Consider the following 15,862-nt stretch of genomic DNA (forward strand, 5'->3'; position numbering starts at 1 on the left):
CCGAGATACAAGACCTTGTATGTCCTTCCCACAATTACGACATCTGGCACGGCTTCCGGTCTTTCCAGGAATAATACGTTTATCAAAATAAGCCCACAAAGAATCACGCTTCTTCCAGACATTTAAAAAAATTTAAATGATTTTTTTGATTTTTTTGATTTTTTTTAATGATTTAAATCATTGATTTTTATTGTTGATTAAAATCAAATGATTTAAATCTAACAACCCTGCATATTAGTAGCAACTTCTTGAGTGAAAAATACTAACTTGAAGCCGAATAAATAAATTTGTCATGAAATAAAATGAACAAGTTTTGTTATCTCTACTCTCTACTCTTCGGGTGTAGTTTGAAATTACCAAGATAATAAAATTAGCCGAACAAGTCAATCGGATTTTGGTGATCTCGGCCAAGAGGAAAAGAATTACGCTTTTCTTTAAAAAAATAAATCAAAATATCATAATAATTATTTTATAAAACTTAGTAAAATCCTTTATTAATCCAAGAAATCATTAAATTAGTTAAATTTATTTTAAATTCCTTTTTCTAAATAGTTTTTCCAATTCTGATTACTGGTTGAGTTTCCTCTCCTCCTCGGCATACTTAATTAAAAGTAGAACAATACATATTCCATAAGTTTTGATCTTTTCACAAACATTGCTGCGACTTCCAGGTCAACTGCCGCTTTTTTGTCTTCGTTCTTGGCTTTGTTCAGCTTTTTCAATTAAAATGTTTATCCAATTCAGTTTTAGAAGAGTTGACTCCACTTGTACTTTTAATGATTAATTTTACGTTTTAACTGACACCTTGATTTCGGATTTGAAATCTTTCGGCAGGTGTGCCATTAAAAGTGTTTTTTATTCCGAATAATTTATTATTTAAAAAATTATAAAATTAATTAAATGATATATCAAGTAATTGCTATGATACAAATTATCAAATATTTTAAAATAATGTAGTTTTATCAACACAAGTATATATTTTAATTATAAAATAAATAATTTTAAATAAAAATAAATAAAACGTGTTAAATTAGTGTCATGTTGATCTCTCAGTTGTGTCGCCGGTGGAATATAATAGCGTAGGGATTATACCTTATATTAGACACTCCCAAAGACAGTGTCAGAACGTCCCGTGGGATCCTTCCTCGAGGTCTCAGGGAGCCTCCGACATAACCGACTTATTCGACGACAAATACTGGAAAGTATCCCATCCTGACTATTCAGATGTCCGACCAGCTGTACGTCTCAGTCAAGCAGTTCAATGGATCCAACAATGTCAACATCCGACGATACTTCGAGACAAACGGGAGGGTTTTCCCCACCAAAAAAGGTGCTTTTCTCCTTCTATTTTTAGGAGTTTTTTTAAATCTTGAGCAGTGGAATCACTTCAAGTCCATTATCGACGAAATTGATAAGGCAATGTGTACTCAGGATTAAAATTTACTTTTTGTCTCTTTTCTTTACAATTTGGATTTAAAAATATATTAATTAAAAATTATTATTTATAAAAAGAAGGAGGTGTTTCGAATCTGGGGACTCTGGAAGTCTAAAGGCTTGAATCAACACCCTGAAGAGTCGGATCGACGAGCTGACTAAAGCTAACACAGATGAGGCATGGAAGAGAGAATGCTTAAAACTCAACAAGAAAAATCCTAAATTCTGGAAACTATACAAAATAATGAACGGGACGGAGGCGAAAGGTGAAGAAATCATTCTTAAATCGGTGGATGGAGGCTTTGTTCCTCCTACTGAGGAAGTCCCGGAGGTCTTCCGCCAGCAGCTAGCAGGGATTCAGGAGGTGGACCCTTCGTCTATCCTGCCTCTGAAAATATTCGAGGAGTCGATCCGAAATTCCCGCTCAAAATTTGTTTTGGATGGACCCTTGTGCAGGGAAATAACCACGGAAGAGACGTTCGAAGCAATCAGAGGTTGCAAGAACAACGCTCCTGGATTTGACTTCATCCCTATGGAGGTGTTCAAGAAGGCACCCGGATGCTTGCTTCGTATTCTGGTAAAACTATTCAATGCCAGTTGGGACAATGGTCACGTCCCATCTAGCTGGAAACGAACAATCGTCCGAATGATCCCAAAACCTGGAAAACAAAATACGCAGGCAGGAAGTTATAGGCCAATTAGCCTTATCTGCACAACGTCGAGGATAATGGAAAGAATTATTTTCAATCGTTTATCGGCTTACGTGGAACAAAATAATATACTCGCGGAGGAACAGTGGGGTTTTAGACCTGGTCGTTCAACCGGTCACTGTTTCTCGCTTCTTGAGGAAGAACTGTCTCGGGCTAACATTAATTGAAGGTCAGTGTAACGCGCATCCCATACGTATCATGTGGCCCATGTCACATAATAAAATTATTAAATTAAAAGATAGTTAAGTTTTGAAAGTTTTAAAATAATAACGACCAACACCTTAAAACTGGGGTTCTCAACCTTTTTAGACTAGAATCACTTTTGCACCATAGATTTTTGAGAAGACCACTTTATATAAAATAAATATTTTTTGCTATTAGCGCACAAGTTATGAGAACGTGTTTAAAAAACCCTCACTTCATTAAAAATCATTAGAATAGTAACTCATCCAATAAAAGTTTCGAAAGTACTCGCACACTACAAATCAGTCAGTCAACATACCAAATCGTGGGCGTAACTCGAGGATATCGCACTGCACGTGGATCCCCCAGAACAACAAAGTCTTAATATTACCAAATCCTACTGATCGAGCAAAGGCAGTTCATGACCGGCCGACAGTTCTCCATTTCCCTCTTTAAAATGACCAGTGGGTTGCACTTCAATGAAACGTCCTTGTCCTTCATTTTTCTTATTTTCCCGTGTTTTAGATAAAAAAAACGCCTTTTAACTAAGTTTGAATGCCAACTTTGTAGACAATAATTCGTTGCTACTAATACAAGACTGATTCAATATTTATTTCTTTTTCAATTAATTTACGGTAAAGTATGGCAACTGGTTTGGTTTGAGAGATATATAAATAAACGGAATATGCACTTTTTATACATTTTCCTTCTCACCGACGAGACCACACGTCTCGAGGGGATGCCGCACTATTCGGGAGATTAATTTGTGATTGAGAAAATAAATGTGTTAATTAATTAGGAGGATAAATATTAGTAATACACAAAAGAATGGTCATATTTGTGTCATTTCCTGATATCTGAGCATATCACGTAGTCCCGACATTTGACTCATTGCAAGCTTGTATAAGTAATATAAAAAATGATTCAGCCGATACATAGCCTTGTTCTATATGTGTTTTCGGCAACACTGATGGTGAAGTTCCTTTGGGATACACTACTCCACAATGTTCGGGTATCTTGGACAAAGTCGCTCACTTAAATGGGTGGGAAAGTTAGGATAAAAGTTGAGGAAAAAAATTGAACTTTGCAAAAAACTAAATTGAACAGATAAAGAATTTCAATAACGGAAATGAGGTTAATTAAGAACAGGAATGAATATTAGTATTATAAGAAAAACTGTTAATATTTGTATTATTTTTAGACATTATAGCATAGAACGTTGTCTGAATCGTATGGGAGGCACTCATTGCATGCTTGGATAAGTAATATTCATACCTGTGGCTCCCAAAGTGGTCAATGTAAAATTTCCGGAAAACATTCGCCACACAGAATCGCTACTAGGCTATTAAATTGATATTGGCATACTCTAGCATAAGCCAAGCATTCCTGCCTCCAAGTATTCTAAACTTGAAGATCGAAATGAATACGATATTGGCTGTGAATCACTAATTTGAAGGCACATTATAGACATTTCAAAATAAATTTCGTATTGAATGTTGATAAACGGACGGAACGTTTTGTATTGCGGCAAAACACTAAAATTTTGTTATACTTAAAAATACAGATATTTCAATCTCGAACAAGTCAAAAATGCCGAACGACTGAAATATTGCAATCCCCTGCAGCTAAAAAGCCACCTGTAGTAAAAATTAATTTATTTAAGTCATTACACTGTATTTAATGATGTCAGTCCATGAAATGTGTCATTCATAATATACATCAAAGAACCATAACAGTCACTACAATAATATATTGACAATTATCAACAATATTTCAAGTGATGGGAAAATACGAAAATTTGGCCTTTCAACAAAAAAAACGTTTTTTTCTATTTTAAGCTTTTTTATATTTGAATAAAAAGTTCCGTCTGTTTGATAAATGCAATTTTGAAGAGCCCTACGAACATTTTAAAATTTGTAAAAAAACGTATTATTGTCTTTTGATATTTCACAATTGGTTAATGTAGCTTTTGTAGCTTTAAAAACTAGAAGAATCACCAATCCGATCATTTATGATAAAATTATTCACAATTCATTGACTTATTTTTTTTATAAATATTATATCTTTCATTTTGAAACATCAAATAAATAAATAAAATATTTTATTATTCACAGTAATTAAAATCCAATTTTGTTTTGAAATATGTCCACTTCCGGTGGAGCATTTGACAGAAAACGAGAATCAGAAATAGAAATGAGGATTTTCAAAGAACTTCACCTCCATTTTCATTCCGAATTCATTATTTTCAATCGTCTATCGGCTTACGTGGAACAAAATAATATACTCGCGGAGGAACAGTGGGGTTTTAGACCTGGTCGTTCAACCGGTCACTGTTTCTCGCTTCTTGAGGAAGAACTGTCTCGGGCTAACATTAATTGAAGGTCAGTGTAACGCGCATCCCATACGTATCATGTGGCCCATGTCACATAATAAAATTATTAAATTAAAAGATAGTTAAGTTTTGAAAGTTTTAAAATAATAACGACCAACACTTAAAAACTGGGGTTCTCAACTTTTTAGACTAGAATCACTTTTGCCACCATAGATTTTTGAGAAGACCACTTTATATAAAATAAATATTTTTTGCTATTAGCGCACAAGTTATGAGAACGTGTTAAAAACCCTCACTTCATTAAAAATCATTAGAATAGTAACTCATCCAATAAAAGTTTCGAAAGTACTCGCACACTACAATCAGTCAGTCAACATACCAAATCGTGGGGGCGTAACTCGAGGATATCGCACTGCACGTGGATCCCCCAGAACAACAAAGTCTTAATATTACCAAATCCTACTGATCGAGCAAAGGCAGTTCATGACCGGCCGACAGTTCTCCATTTCCCTCTTTAAAATGACCAGTGGGTTGCACTTCAATGAAACGTCCTTGTCCTTCATTTTTCTTATTTTCCCGTGTTTTAGATAAAAAAAACGCTTTTAACTAAGTTTGAATGCCAACTTTGTAGACAATAATTCGTGCTACTAATACAAGACTGATTCAATATTTATTTCTTTTTCAATTAATTTACGGTAAAGTATGGCAACTGGTTTGGTTTGAGAGATATATAAATAAACGGAATATGCACTTTTTATACATTTTCCTTCTCACCGACGAGACCACACGTCTCGAGGGGATGCCGCACTATTCGGGAGATTAATTTGTGATTGAGAAAATAAATGTGTTAATTAATTAGGAGATAAATATTAGTAATACACAAAAGAATGGTCATATTTGTGTCATTTCCTGATATCTGAGCATATCACGTAGTCCCGACATTGACTCATTGCAAGCTTGTATAAGTAATATAAAAAATGATTCAGCCGATACATAGCCTTGTTCTATATGTGTTTTCGGCAACACTGATGGTGAAGTTCCTTTGGGATACACTACTCCACAATGTTCGGGTATCTTGGACAAAGTCGCTCACTTAAATGGGTGGGAAAGTTAGGATAAAAGTTGAGGAAAAAAATTGAACTTTGCAAAAAACTAAATTGAACAGATAAAGAATTTCAATAACGGAAATGAGGTTAATTAAGAACAGGAATGAATATTAGTATTATAAGAAAAACTGTTAATATTTGTATTATTTTTAGACATTATAGCATAGAACGTTGTCTGAATCGTATGGGAGGCACTCATTGCATGCTTGGATAAGTAATATTCATACCTGTGGCTCCCAAAGTGGTCAATGTAAAATTTCCGGAAAACATTCGCCACACAGAATCGCTACTAGGCTATTAAATTGATATTGGCATACTCTAGCATAAGCCAAGCATTCCTGCCTCCAAGTATTCTAAACTTGAAGATCGAAATGAATACGATATGGCTGTGAATCACTATTTGAAGGCACATTATAGACATTTCAAAATAAATTTCGTATTGAATGTTGATAAACGGACGGAACGTTTTGTATTGCGGCAAAACACTAAAATTTTGTTATACTTAAAAATACAGATATGTCAAACTCGAACAAGTCAAAAATGCCGAACGACTAAAATATTGCAATCCCCTGCAGCTAAAAAGCCACCTGTAGTAAAAATTAATTTATTTAGGTCATTACACTGTATTTAATGATGCCAGTCCATTAAAAGTGTCATTCATAATATACATCAAGGAACCATAACAGTAACTACAAAAATATATTGACAATTATCAACAATATTTCAAGTGATGGGAAAATACGAAAATTTGGCCTTTCAAAAAAAAAAAACGTTTTTTTCTATTTTAAGCTTTTTTATATTTGAATAAAAAGTTCCGTCTGTTTGATAAATGCAATTTTGAAGAGCCCTACGAACATTTTAAAATTTGTAAAAAAACGTATTATTGTCTTTTGATATTTACAATTGGTTAATGTAGCTTTTGTAGCTTAAAAACTAGAAGAATCACCAATCCGATCATTTATGATAAAATTATTCACAATTCATTGACTTATTTTTTTTTATAAATATTATATCTTTCATTTTGAAACATCAAATAAATAAATAAAAAATATTTTATTATCACAGTAATTAAAATCCAATTTTGTTTTGAAATATGTCCACTTCCGGTGGAGCATTTGACAGAAAACGAGAATCAGAAATAGAAATGAGGATTTTCAAAGAACTTCACCTCCATTTTCATTCCGAATTCATTATTTTCAATCGTCTATCGGCTTACGTGGAACAAAATAATATACTCGCGGAGGAACAGTGGGGTTTTAGACCTGGTCGTTCAACCGGTCACTGTTTCTCGCTTCTTGAGGAAGAACTGTCTCGGGCCAAACTCCATAAAGCCTGCCTAACGGCGGTCTGCCTGGACGTCTGCAAGGCCTTTGACAGTGTCTGGCACTTGGGGTTGATAGATAAAGTAGCGGAGTTGGGTGCTGGGCGAAAAACTGTCAGATGGCTAAAGGACTTCTTGTGCGAGAGAAAATCGTTCATTCGTTGTGGAAATTTGTTATCGAAGGCCGTGAATCTGAGGAGAGGTGTTCCTCAGGGATCGGTTCTCAGCCCCTTGCTCTTCAATATATTTCTGGCCGACGTCCCGAAACCACATTTTCCTACGAGCAGACTAATTATCTACGCGGACGATATCTTGGTTACGGATGTCTCGATGTGGGGACCCCGACACAGAAGAAGGTTGTCCTGGAGCAGACTAGAACCGTACTTGGAGGAACTTGAAATCTGGTGCAATGGTAAAGACTTGAATCTCGCTGGGACAAAAGTACCATTGTTGGATTTCAATGGGTCGTGACAAAAAACCGACTTTCGAGGATTATGGGAACCTGATTATATCGAAGAACCTACGTTACCTGGGAGTAACTATAGACCCCACCGGGTCATACAAACCCCATGTGCATGCAAAGCGGAAACAAGGAGCGAAAATCCTGAAAGGACTGAGGCGTTTTTGTCTAAGCGCAGAAACGTTTCTACACATCTACCAGACTTGTGTTCAGCCACTAATAATCTATGGTTCGGAAGGCTGGTACCAAACTGATGAAAGGGACCTTCTAATCGCCAAACTCGAAAAAACCAGACGATTTGCCATCAAACTGGCATTCGGCCTGGAGCTCAGCAGTCCGCTGGAGGACCTGCATGAGCGGAGTGTTGACACGATAGACGCGATCCTGGCAAAAACTCGAATTCGCTGAGGGAGATAAGACAGTCTCCTGGGGCAAAACCGAAGTTGAGACCTTCGTGGCTCTCGTTATCAAGCCCCCTAAGCTCTAATTCCTCGGCCACTTTTCTTTTGGACCTATTATATTAAATAAACCATATTCATTCATTCATTCATAAAAAGTATTTGATTAATAATATTGTAATAAATATTTGATTTGGATGAAGTCCATTGTGGTGGTTGTTTGTGGTATCCCGTGCAGTGGGAAAACATATTTTTGTAATGAAATAATGGGAAATAACGAATTAAATAAAGAATATAATATAATCCACATTTGTTACGACGATTTAATGCCCTTCTCCCCCACCGGTGTACTCGCTATAGAGCAGTCACACGAACGAAGACTGGCAGTCCTTGAGTTGATAGAACTGATCCTAACAGGCGGGAAGTGGAGTGAAATGGAGAAAATATACAATTACCTGGACAGCAAGAATGAGGCAAGGAAACATATATTTGGCCGACTGTCGAATATATCCAAACAAAACGTGTTGTTGGTGGACGACAACATGTACTACACGAGCATGAGGAGACAGATCTACAAAGTGGCCCGCAATGGTAGTCCAGAATTGACACTCCAGTCCTCGCTGGGTACTGCCAGGTGTATGTCCGCACTGCTCTCCCCCACGCTCTCCACACCAATAGTCGGAGGACTGTCCCTCTTCCTCCTCACATCATTCGGGATATGGCACGCAAGTTCGAGCCTCCCAGACTGGACGGAAATAGATTTTATGAGAAATATAGTCTGGTTATTGACACCCCTCCTTTCGATTATAAACTGTAGTGTTATCACATGTTTGTAGACATCAAGTTTATTCGTTCTTGAGGACTGTCACTGTCAGGCAGGGGGGTTGTTCTCAGGATTCCACAAGTGTCTTGCATGTTCTCGAACTTTCTCTGAGGAAATACGTGGGGGACTCAATCAGAGCATACAAGGGTAGGCCTGACATTCCAAGACTGGCCTTCCAACTTGCACTGAGGAAGAAACGAGTTTACGCACAAGTCAGGCACTACTGGATGTGTGGGGATACCACCACTCCCTCCCTCTTTAAAATAGCCGCTGACTGTTTTCTAAAAAACCACGCACAAGTCTAACAAAGGAGTGAATATGTTATGAGAAGTGTACAAGGAATGTGACAGTCTTGGCATTTCAGAAGAGTATGAATTGTTCAAAGAGTATATTCTTCAAGTACTTTTTTATTGGCTTTGTCTTCCGCTTGGTCCTCTTTCCCACCTCCCGTGGACGAAAAGACTTCGAAAATTAAAGCAGGACACGGTGTCTCTATTTCTGCCTCGGAAGAGTGACTTGAGTAGAGAGGAATGCCAAGCTCTGTTGATGGACTCGAAGGAGAGTTGTCAGGTTTTGATTGCCTTTGTCTTTTTCGGACGATGAAAGTTTGTGCAGTTGCCAAGGAAGATTGGGGTAGATTCTAGTTCTTAGTTTAGGAAATTATTTTGAGGACACGTGTTATTTGTACATATCTCTTGAGATGTTGTGTGATGGAGAAGGAGAGTTTTTTATTGGGCTATTTCTTGCAAGTGAGTTGTGGACCTGTGGGAGTATGGCTGCAGTTATCCCTCAGTTTGAAGAACACACTCGAAAACACCCTCAATGACTTATTGGAAGTTATCAGACTTGAACAGGTAATGATTTGGGTTTATTTCGAAGCAAAAGGAGGAAATTCCTCGCTTTGTTTATTCATTCGACTCCTGCGAGTGAGGTTGTCCTCAGAATGATCCAACTGCAATGTACGGCAGGACCGATAACTTTGCGTTGTCGTAAGTCCACCAGTCTATGTAAGGTCGATGTGAATGTGTTCATCTCAACCCACGACTGTGTTTACTGTTGAGTATTCCCTTCAAGTCTGAGAGAGACATGAAGGGAATTGTCTACTTGTGAATTGGGAGTCAGTCTGTCGAGGAGGAAGCGGACATTGCTCATTGCTGAGAAATATCATGCGAGGATTTGCTGTCTCCGTTATTGACGAGGGGTCTGAACCAGACGACTATTTCTGGAATATGTGGAGAATACGTTTGCGTATGACAGATTTGACATTTATTTAAGGATACGTACTTTTGGGAGGGTTGAGACTATTTCGTGGCTTTAAGGAGAACGAGTGTTTCACAGTGGTAGAGAAATGTACTGATTTCAGTCAGGTTGGCAATGATGATGCTAAGGCAGGCTGATTTGTCGACCATGCCTCGAAAATTGACGATTCAGATACATCAAAGGAGCCAGGTCTTTTTAAGCGTTGTTTGCATGGGTGGAGGGGATAGTGAGAATGTATAATAAAGAATGACTATATTTATACTAACATGGTTATTATGCATGAAGAGGGAGTTATGTTTTGTTTTAATTCCCCAAATTCAACACCCTGCAGCGATATTGGATTGTTTTTGCTGTCGGACAAATGTCGAACATCGAGATCTTCACATACTACCGATGCTAAAGACTTGTGTACTGTTGCAGGTGTCGCACGTTCTTGGCAAATCATAATCCCTGCAATCCTATTTGTTGCACAAAGTCCATATTTTGCTATTTGGCAGCATTTATTCGACAATATCTTTTTTTTGCCAATTCTGAACACTCTTCATATGAGTCAGTCTTAGTCACTAAAGTTATATATTATACTCATTCCATCACATTTTGCGCCAGAATTACAAGTATCACTAGTATTTTACAGTGAATGGTTTCCATTATCAGTCTACATTAATTACTAATCAATGATTAGTGTTATATTTGTGACAGACAACACATTACTAGTGGTCTACACAGGTCTAACAGACTACGTGGTCTATACAGGTTCAACAAAGGAGTGAATAAATATGTTATGAGAAGTTTACGAGGAATGCGACAGTCTTGGCATTCCAGAAGGAATATGAATTGTCGAAAATGAACAAATAATTGGGCCTCTCCCCTCCCACCACTTTGTGTTGTCCGCAAAAGACAAACTCACTGGACCTGCAGGGGCGGAGGGGGAGCAGCTGGAGAGGACTGTCCCCTTCCTCCACTGGGGAGAAGGACAACCCGAAGTGAATGTCGTGTCTCACCGTCGCGAAACTCCACTTAACCACCCCTGCATTCTCCGGCACAAAAAACCGAATCTGCCATCATTCAGTATTTTACCGTCACACAATTTCCGGCCATTATTGTCACCTCCTTCCTTCCCTCCGACTTGATAAAGTCCTTCACGTCCTCCCTCAGCCACACATCCGCCTTCTCCATGTCCATTGTTGAGTGTTGTGGAATGTCCGATCTACATATATATATAGTAATACATGGGAGGAGTAGTAGCAACCAGTTGGCTGAATTGAGGGGAGTGGGCAGTGAGGAGGGAAATGTACTTCCTGCGGGCACTGTCCGAGTCGACTCCCCCGAGGACTCTCCACTGATTCCTGGAATGTGCAAATCAATGAGACTGGATGTCGTAGGCCAAGTAATCAAAGTACCCCACTGCCTCCCATTTGTCCTCACTGAATTCTCCGCACTGGATTTGTTTGTTCAATGCCAATAGGAGGACTTTGTCGTTGTACTTGAGGGTACTTCCCCCGTCCTCTGTTGTGCTACTCACTCATACTACCCTTGTAAAACTGGGTGGCTTGTTCGTAGCATGAATTCAAGTCTTGTGCTCCAAGTTTGTTCACATCAAACATGACACACGTCCCCTTAATTATATTTAATTTAAAATATTAATAAATAAAAGGAGAGTGTTGTAGTGTGTATGGGCAGCCAAGAGTGTGTAAAGCGAAGCATAGCGAAACTGTTGATGGAGAGTGACCCCAAATTCCTAAGCAGCGTGATAACGTGGCTGGACAACATAGTGTGCCAACTGAAGGCGACGAACAACATAACATGTAAGGAGATTGTGTGATTGGGAGTCAATTCGGACAATTATGAAGAAGGATTCGACTTTCCGGGCAATTTCGTGGCGTTGGTGGGTGGGACGAGTCCGGAGATGATCCTGGAGGCGATTCCGTGGATAGACATGAAGGTGTGTGAGGCGCGTGTGTTGGGGACGGTGACGTTGGACGACGAGAAGGGTCTGAGTGAACCAGTGTGGGTGTCCAAGTGGGTGGAGTACACGGGGAGTGACCCCGATTGGAGTCGGCTGGTGTGTGCCGTGACGGACATGCTGGTGAAGGCGGAGGACGATCTGCAGGAGGTGATTGAGTGGCTGGAGAGGAAGGTGGCCTCCTATAAAATTGGTGGAGGAAGTTTTGAGAGTAATGTTGGCATGGAGGAGACGACTGATAAATTGAGGAGATTGGACGAGACCTTCCATCTCCTCGTCTCCACTGTGTCCGACCACTTGTTGATGACTTTTGTCCTCTGGATTGACCACAAACTGGCAGAAAATAGACTCACCAACGAGTTCTCATTCGGTCTATATATTTATTCATTCCAGACCCTCATGTCCCACTCTATGTCCCCGAATGGCTCAAAATCATCCAGTCCAATAACACCCAACAAATGTTCGAGGACACTCTCAGTCGATTCGACATCCACAAACTCCCCGTCCTCGTCCAAAACATCAGTCCCTCCAATGCCCTCTCCCTCGGACTCGCCCACTCCCCACATCCACAAGTCCTGTCCGTCAAACAAGTCAACCCTTCCAACCGTCCCCGACTCGACCCAGTCCCCACTTTCGTCACCGTCATTGAGTCCCCCTCCAATCGACCACCCCCCAAGAACAACCACGACTACACCTGTCCACACTGCTTCCTCAAAATGCCCGACATGAACAGTCTTAACCAACATCTCCTCGATAACGCCATTCCCTTCGAGTGGGTCAAGATGGGCGACCAAATGTCCATCATCATAGCCCAACAAAGTGACGACGAATCAGAAGAGGACAGAGTCCCCGTCTTCCAAGTGGCCACCCAGACCACCTTTAAGTTAGAACGATATTTATTCCCCCCATTAAAGAAGTTCACTCCCTCCGCCTCCACCAGAAATGCCACCGACGGCCGAAGGATAGTCTCCGACAGTGTCAGGTCCAAGTTGGAACACGCTCGGTCGATGAGGAAGTTTGGCAAGAGGACTGCCCGCTCCTCCACTGATGAGGAGGAAGATGTCGAGGACCCCTCCTATGGTTCCGTTATGAATCCTGGAGGTGAAGACGACAGTCCCAAACTCAAGTCCCAGTACAAGGCACTCAAGGCAGTCTCCCGAGGAACTCGTTCTCGTCCATCGAGGAAGTGTCCCATTGATTTCTCCAGTCCTGAAGAAGAGGAAGAGGAGTCTGTCGAGAAAGTGACGAGTGCAAAGAGGAAGGCGACTGCCAAGGCGTTATTGGAGGATTCCGACTCGTCTGTCTCGTTGGAAGTGAGTTCTGAGTCATCTGGGAATGAAGAGCCCGTGGCAAAGAGGAAGCGATCGACGAGGAAGAGTGCGCAGTCCGTGGAGGAGACCTATCCATGTCCGTACTGTGAGAAAGTGTTTGAGGACCCGGGTATTTTGGGGGAACATTTGTTTGATCACGTCTACGCTGATAAACAGGGGGATGAGAATAATGCGGAAAACCCTATTAAGAATGACGCTTAATTAGTTTAGTCTTTTTGTTTTTATGGTGTCTCTACCTTGCTTATTCAAACAGCCTATGCCCGATCGTAATAAAACTGATTGAGCTGATTAAATATTTTACCGGACGTTATTTTTGCAATGAGTTTATTTATAATTTGTGACAAGTGCATTTCTGGAACAAAATTACGTTTTATACATTTAACCATACCTAGATGATACAGTGTAATGGCTTAATTTAAGTAATTCTGAAAACATATTGTTTTATTAACATTCATTACAGAATTTTTATTGGATAGTCTATAACGTGCTTCCAAATTGGTGAATTCTAACTAATTTGGTATTCATATCTAAATGATATAGATCAGGGTTTCACAAACTTTTTCTTTCATGATATTCCTAAAGAGGTTCACTTTATCCTAAATAATATTTTAATAAATATTTGTTAAAAACTTTTTACCAAAAAATATCAACAAAAAGAACTCCTTTCGAAAAATTAATAGGAATAATGTAATTGTTTTTTACTATTACAAAGTCGATTAATATCAAGAATTAATCTTGTAAGTTGTACGTTATACTTTCCAATGACCGTCTTTAGAGTTAATTCTAATAAACGTTTTGTAGGTGCCGCACACCCACTTTCGTAAATTCCAACCAATTTCGTATTCATTTCTGTATAATATAGACACCATTAACGCATCGGAAACAACGGTGAATATTCTCTTCAAGGTTATTCATTGCTGTATCGTGTCCAAGTGTGAACAGTTGCATTCAGTTTGGTCATATATTGACTCATCATTCTTTCTCTTCATTTTCAGCAATTACGTCTGCAATTATCGGTCCAATTTTCTTTCCACTGTTAACTAAAAAATTTGACTAGGAATCTGTTGCCGATAGTTATAATTGTTTCCCAACAATTCGTTATTGTTTCAGGATTTAAATTTTGCCATGTTTTTCCAACAATTATTATGACATGACGAAGATTTATTTTTTTTTAAATTAACAATTTGTAACTCAACGTCCTCAAAATAAAGAATATTTTTTAAAGAGGACCGGACCAGGAATATTCTTCCCTTGTCTTGGTGTAAAGCCTCAAAAACAATTTTATCAATTTTGGGATAAAGTATGAGGAGAGCGTTGAATTGTTCTGGGAAAATCTGTTTGAACAGCCCCAGTATAAAAAAATTGAGATAATTTTTTTTAATACTGACACAGCGCTAAAAACTTACATAATAAAAAACCTTTATAATTTTGTACTTATCTACAATATCTCGTTCAGTAAGATGTTTATTTTCACTTAATTCCTTGGCATTTTTGATCTTTACCTCTAAGCTAAGCTTACGAGCCATAAACAAGAATACAAAAATTACACGAGGCTTCCAAATGAAATTTTCATAATCTAATTAATTTTAATTTTATGCAAATATTATATACAATTAAAAGCCTGTGCCCCACTTAAGTTCCGGAATTTCTAAATTTGAAATTACCGCATAAAATTATATCCTTTTCAAACTACCCCAAAAATAGAGGTTTCCCCAAAATGAGTTCCCCAGCCAGAGGTCTGCCCCAAATGAGGTTATACTGTATTAACATTCTTTCTTGTAATAATATTCATTTCTGTACTCAATTAAGCTCATTTCAATTATTTCATTCTTTGATAGTTCAATTTAGATTTTTGCAAAGTCTAATCTTTTGTCTCAATTGTATCCAAATTTCGTCACTTATTTAAGTGAGCGACGTTTCAAAATACCTGAACATTCTCGAGTAGTGTACCCCAAAAGAAAGGTTAGCATGAATAATTTTGAAAAAAATTAAGGACCAGAGCTATGTGTCACAAAGTATTGTCTAGGTCAGAGTTTCGCAAATACTTTTGGAGAAGAACCAATTTTTGATATTCTTGGAAATTTTACAAAATTGAAAGCTCCATTTACCATCTGTCCAAATCAAAACTTCAATGATGATTAAGAATTCGTTTAAAAAATAAAATTAATTAGTTTCATTACTAAGAGATGTAATTCCTGATATCTTAGGAGAGTTGACCCCCTCCCTTGCTCGCTCACACATCCAGTAGTGACACACATTCTCGTCACTAATCACACTTGTTCACGTTCCTCCACAATCTTTCGGAATAAACAGACAGCACACATTCAAGCTCCCTCTTAATGTCACAATTCCAACATAATATTGTATTACTCGTTATTTCCGACTCCCCAATGTCTTACTAATGCACTATACATACAATTAATGACAACTAGCTCACACATTGATTAGGACAACCACCAGAAATGAATATTCAAATCAACTATTTAAAGTGGTCTTTTGGAGTCTGTCAAGTCTATTGAGCAAAGACTGATTTTCAATTTC

This window comes from Octopus sinensis, unplaced genomic scaffold (assembly GCF_006345805.1).
Source record: "Octopus sinensis unplaced genomic scaffold, ASM634580v1 Contig11999, whole genome shotgun sequence".
Taxonomy (NCBI): Eukaryota; Metazoa; Mollusca; class Cephalopoda; order Octopoda; family Octopodidae; genus Octopus; species Octopus sinensis.